Below are 7,113 nucleotides of genomic sequence, written 5' to 3'. Positions count from 1 at the left end.
AAAAAAGATTACAACTTTCTCCTTGTTTGTCGAACGAATCGCAAGATCCTGTTTTGCGGTCTCTTGCTTGTGTGGGTTCTTTGCCGACGCCGGGGTTAATCCGTGGACCACCACGCGATCTAGATCAGGTCGGATCTACACGATATGACAGGTATTATTTCGCAGAGGAAATAATAGTCGGGGGGGATTAATTCACCAAGGAAATAATCGCCCTTAGTTCTCGGGATCAAAGGCCAAGCTTTGATCCGGAGTATGATCTCGTGTAGATCTCAGATCTGATCTCTCTCTCTCTCTCGAACTCCTGCCTTTTGTGACGTGGATGCTCGTCGAGAACCAGATCCGAATGTTCAAGTCCTCAAGTCTTCAAAACTCCAAGCTCAATTCTCAATTCGGCAGAGTTTCAGCTCTCAAAGTTCCAACCTCCTTACAAATGAACCAAGGGGGCCTATTTATAGGCTCTCTGAACTGTGCCCGCGTAAAGATCTGGGTCGGCCACCTATAGGTGGCCGGCACTGGGCCGAGCCACCCTTAGGCGTTGGGTTTCGTCGTTTTGTGTTTTCGGTTCAGTCTGTGATTCGGTTGACTTAGACTCTGATTTGTTGATCTGATTTGGCAGTAAATCCGATTCCTGATTTGGCAGTAAATCCACTTCTGAGTTTGAGTCCGAAACTGATCTTGATTCGATCGTGATTCGTCCGAGTCTGCCCTTGGTTGGATGACTCGTTGACTCTTCGAACCCTTGGCTTGATTCCACACACGAATGGATGTATTCCGTTGCTTGCGTGCGATTCGTTAACATCGTCGCCTCGTTGGTTCGTCGGTTTGTGCCGAGCTGTGCTAAGGGATCTATAAGCAATTTTATACGCCTACAATAGGTGACACTGGCATGGTATACCGTGGGACAATACCACATTCCTCTAGGTATTTAGCAAATGGTCCTGAACGTTGTTCACCTGATCCATCATATATGCCATAGTACTCACCACCTTTTTGTTGAGTTGATTCTCGACTTCAACTTTAAAAGCTTTAAACACATCCAGAGACTCAGATTTCTCATGAATGAGATATAGGTACCCATAACGTGAGTAATCGTCTATGAATAATATAAAATATTATTGACCATTCCATGCTGTCATAGGGAATGGCCCACAAATATCTGTATGTATTAATTCTAAGACTTCTGAAGATCTGTTGGTACCTAATCTCTTAACTTTGGTCTGTTTTTCCTTGATACATTCAACACATATATCAAAATCTAAAAAAATCAAGGGAATCCAAAATACCATCAGACACAAGACACTCAACTCTACCTTTTGAGATATGACCCAAGCGCTTATGTCATAATGTCACTAAATTTTTCTTATTTAATTTACGTTTAATACCACGTGATTCCACATGAAAGATTTCATTATAAGAAACAATTGTATCAAGCAAATATAGGTTGTCATAAGTACTCAAGAAACCAGTTCCCACAATATTTTAATATAAAGATAAACTAAATTGATTGTTTATAAATGAATAATAATAACCTGATTTGTCTAATACAGAAATAGAAATCAAATTCCATCTAAAAGACGGTATTACAAAAGTATCTTTTAAATCCAAATAGAAACCAGTAAAGTGCCCAATTATTTCCACGTCTACCAATTGTCCATCGCCCATAAAGATGTGTCTTTCACCATTGGCTTTCAGTAGCTCAGACAACCCTGTATAGAAACACTTATGTGAGTAGTAGCACCAGAGTCTAACCACCAAGTGTTTCTAGGTACTGAAGCTAAATTAACCTCAGAACAAACCAAAGTAAGAGGCATACCCTTCTTAACACGTCAGGCATGATACTTGGTACAATCATTCTTTACGTGTCCAGCCTTGTTACAAAAGAAACAACCCTGATCATCCTTATGTTGTTTCTTTTGAACTGAACCCTTAGCAGGTTCATTATTAGTCTTCCTTTTCTTGCCTTTATCCTTAGAGGCACATGCCAAATGAGCACTTTCAGTCTTATCTTACTTCAACCTGTCTTCTTCTTGCACACAATATGAAATAAGCTCATTCAGAGTCTATTTCTCCTTTTGGCAGTTATAACCGACCTTAAATTGATTAAATTATGCAGGAAGAGACAGCAGAACCAGATGCACCAGTAACTCATCACATAGATCGAGTTTAAGTGCCTTAAGTTTTAAAGCAATATGAGAAATCTCCATGATGTACTTCCTGATATTTCCTTTGCCCTTATACTTCATCGAAATCAAGCGAGCTAAAATCGTGCTTATTTCTACCTTATTGTTTTTAGCAAAACGTTTCTCAATTTCGGTAAGAAAATCTTTGGCTTTAATAATCCCTTCGGATTTTATACCCCTGAAGGCTTCCGGAATGCTACGCTTGATGATCATTAGACTCATACGATTTGAACGCTCCCACTTTTCATACTCATTCTTTGCATCAAGAGTGCTATCCGTAGTGAGAAATTAGGATTGTTTAGTTTTTAATGCAAGGTCTAGATCCATGCAGCCAAGAACAATTAGAATGTTCTCTTTCCAAACCTTAAAATTTGTCCCATTTAAGTATAGGAATTGAATTGATATTAGCAAAAATTATTGCAGTAGATGCATTAGTTAAAATAAACAAAAAATGTTCACATTATTAACTATAATTAGTAATCAATAAAATTCAAATAATAATAAATCTCATCTCAAGATATCTAACATAGCATTAATATCAAGTCTTTGGATAGTAATATAAATTGTAAGTGATACATTGTTGCAATGATCAAACCCTGACAATAACACATATCAAATAAAAAAAATCTTTGGATTTATTCATTATTCACATGTAAACCTTATAATTGTCACGCGTTTATCATCTCAGATGTGTATGCAATCTAAATAAATATTAACCTTCCTTTGGGCTAATTAAATATTTACACGAAAACATACCCACAAACATCTAACATCCCTCATGAACAATTTACACAAGAGAGGTTACTTTGGTAATATCTTGTTTTAATTAATCATTTAGAATGAGAGACAAACTTAATACCTTATTGTCATATTATTTGAATTAAATAATTGATTAACTACTAATTTAATTCAAATTAAACAATTTTAATTCAAATTAAACAATTTTAATTCAAATTTAAAAGAATTTTCACAGCTTAATAAAGGGCCATAAGTTTTTCTATTTAATTAAGCTTAAGAAAGGGCCATGACTTAATGAGGCCCATAACTTACTTAATAAGAAAAACTTCCATAACTTAATAAGGCCCACAACTTAATAAATTATTTGAGCAATTCAAATAATCCATACTTTAATTAGTTACAGTCCCAAAATAAAAACTTAAGTGGGTTTCGACCTGCAAGCCTAACAAAACCGGCGAAGCTCACATTCAGCTTTTAGCCGACGAGGTTCGCCTACAATTCTGAATTCGAGCTCGCCTGCTACTATGCCGAAGAAACTCACCTGAATCGAAAACTCAAGCTCGCCTAACTTGATCTTTGAGCTCGCCTGCAGAGTTCCTGACGAGGCTCGCCTGAATTGATCTTCGAGCTCACCTGAATAAGGCTCGAGCTAGCCTAACTTGATCTTCAAGCTCACCTAAGAGTTCTTGACGAGGCTCGCCTGAATTGATCTTTGAGCTCGCTTGAATTGATCTTTGAGCTCGCCTAACTTGATCTTCGAGCTCGCCTGCAGAGTTCCTGACGAGGCTCGCCTGAATTGACCTTTGAGCTCGCCTGAATTGATCTTTGAGCTCGCCTAACTTGATCTTCGAGCTCGCCTGCAGAGTTCCTGATGAGGCTCGCCTGAATTGATCTTCGAGCTCGCCTGAAAAAGGCTCGAGCTCGACAAATTATTCTTGCCAGAGAGATATACCAATATATATGAGCTAGGATGAGCAATATGAACAAAGGTAAATATCCTAGCAATGAGATATACTATGAGATATATGTAAGGATATATAATTAACACAAGGGTAAATAATCTAAACTAGATAGTGGGCAATATAATCAACAAGTAATATACAAAAGCGATATAAGATATGAACATAAAAATAAGTGCGTCAATACAATCACAAACAAACGATATGATTACGGAGTTCGGTCCCCACGACCTACATCTCTGCTCCTCACCTCGAGGAGATCTCCACTATCACAACCGGGTTTTCTACGTTTACCCGAACAACATTTACACCATACAATACGGTTTTCTAGTTTACCGAAAACTCTACAACTAACACACTCTTGTAATCCCATTCTACACCCTCTCAAGTGTACCGAATCTGTAAAAAAAGAGCCATTGGGGTGAACGACGGTCGATCGTGAAAAACTCGCGGTCGACCGCGAGCCAGCTAAGAAACCCAGAAAACTTCCAGAGACTTACGCGGTCGACCGTGGGGGTCGACCGTGGGAATTTTTGAGCTGATGGTCGACCGTGGCGGTCGACCACAAAAGTTTCTGTAGTCCACTCAGCAAAAGACACAGGCGCGGTTGACCGTGACGGTCGACCGTAAACTGATATAAAGTATTTCAGGTTTGAAAGTGAAATACTGATTTTAAAACCCTGTTTAAAAATATCAAATAAATTTCAAAAATTATGAAACTGTGGAAAATGATTGTAGGCATGACAATAAACATGCTACAAAAACTGATTTTCAAAAAGGACTTCCCAAATGAAAAATATCATTATTTTACAAAATAGTCCAAAACATGAAAATGTAAACATATGAATTTTGACATTTCGACTAAACCATGTTTTGAAATAATACAAAATGATTTTATAGACTTAATAGAAGATGTAAACTATTGTTATGAAGTCTATAAACAATAAATATAGTATTTTATCAAAATACACATATAATACACTAAAACATGATTTCATGGAACTAAATAAAATTGATATTGATGAAATCATATAAATGCATATAAGTATGAAAAAAATATGTTTTCCAATTGTATTCAATTGTTTCATAGTAAAACTTGAAAACTATCAAGCCAAAACTTATATGTATATATATAACTATATATATACATGGAAACCAATAAATGTGTGTGTATATTATATTGAGCTTAAGGTACTAACACACATAATATAAACTCCTAAACTAAATTACCCAAGCTATCTTGATCTTCAATAAGCTTGACTTGGTAAACTTGCGGATGAAGCTTGAACTTGGATCTTCAACTTGAATTGTATAGCTTTACTCCATAATTCTGCCAACCTCCATTGGATATGATCGTTGAAGCTCTATTCCATCCATTCTCTAACTTATTGTTTGTCTACAATTGATACGAAAACACAAACACTAGACAAACAAAATTAGAAGTAAATTGTTTGTAAATTATCATCAAAATAAGAAGGCCAACAATCTCCCCTTTTTTGATGATGACAATCAATTTACAAAAAGATATATGCATGAAAAGAAATTAATATTGTAAATTATAATTATCATGCATATAAACAAGAAAGGCTATACTCACAATATATCTCCCCCTTTGACAACATCAAAAAGGGGACAAAAGATGAAGAGAGCTAAAGCTCCCCCTACAAATAAGCATTGGTGAGTATAACACATAGAAAGATATAGTGATTGCTCCTCCTATCAAAATATCATATGGAGTATATGAAATGAAGATCATGACACACATATGTGAGCAAGCATAGATGAAAAATATGCTAAACACAACTCACATACATAAAGACAATGAGAACAAACATATGTGAGCAAGCATAGATGAAAAATATGCTAAACACAACTCACATACATAAAGACAATGAGAACATATATAAATATATCAAAGTGAAACTCACATACATAAAGACAATGAGAACATATATAAATATATCAAAGTGAACATAGTGTCTTATTTCTCAAACATAAAAACCATGTATGAATGAATTTATGAAAGCAAAAGAATGAGAAAACATGAGAACCATGAAAAAAGTTTTCAAAAGAAAACAAATCACTCAAATGAAATCATAAATCAAAGTTTGAATCCAAAAACGATGTTTGATAAAAAAGAACACTTTCTTTGAGGACTTGATCAAACCACTCATAGAATGCATTATAAAGCATATTTGAAATTTGAATCATCTATTTGTGCTTATATAATGAATTCAAAAGAACAAATCAAGGCAAAATTTTCATAGTTCAAAAGTAACAGACAAGAATCATGAACTATGGATTAAAAAACGAAAAATCAGTTTTAAGAGTATAAAACCAAACCATCATTGATTTTCAAAAATCAAGAGAGGCAACCATATCTAGCTCTTTCATTCTAGCATCCGGTAAATATGATTTGGGAATAAACACCCAATAAACCCGGAGAGTTAAATAAATACAGACGTCTCATCAAAACAAAACCAATAATCATGAAAACAAAAGAATTTGATCAAAAAAAATTGTTTTCATGTTCAAAAGTTTAAAGTGTAATTTTTCAAAACCAAGAAAAAAGAAAAATAAAAATACTAAAGTTCTTGATTTAAAATCAAATTTATTTTGGTACCCAAGTATTCTTGGTACCAAAAGGTTTAGGGACATGATCCCTATCATTCAAGCTCAAAGACCTAGGGTTATGAACCCGTTTGGGCACATATGGTGCACTAGCACGGTCAAAACAAAAATTATTCACATGACCTTTCCGATTGCAATAGGTGCAATGAAGAGGTTTAAATGATTTGTGTTGACCAAGTGGGCGTGCACGGGAATTATTTGCAAATAAATATTTTTCTTTTAAATTATATCACAAATGAGAAACATCTTTAAATAAAGGTTGTTTACTTGAGAAATTTGGCAAGTTTGAATATTTTTTCAAATCATAACAAAACTTCGCCAAATGGTCAAATCTACCACAAACATCACATTTTAAAACATGTAGTCTATTAGAAATATTTGGCAAACTTGAATTCTTTTTCAAATCAAAGCAAAACTTTACCAAATGGCCAAAACGATCACAAAGATCACAATGATACACATGAGCATGCTTATGATGAACAATAGGTGCATGTGTGTGTACATGTGATGAAGAGACTTGATAAGATGCACAAGAAGCATTGACATTTTTATATTTGTGTGCATCATAGCAAAATTTAGTTAAATGGCCTTTATGACCACAAATG

Source organism: Asparagus officinalis, chromosome 9 (assembly GCF_001876935.1).
Source record: "Asparagus officinalis chromosome 9, Aspof.V1, whole genome shotgun sequence".
Taxonomy (NCBI): Eukaryota; Viridiplantae; Streptophyta; class Magnoliopsida; order Asparagales; family Asparagaceae; genus Asparagus; species Asparagus officinalis.
Note: the sequence above shows the minus strand (reverse complement) of the source record.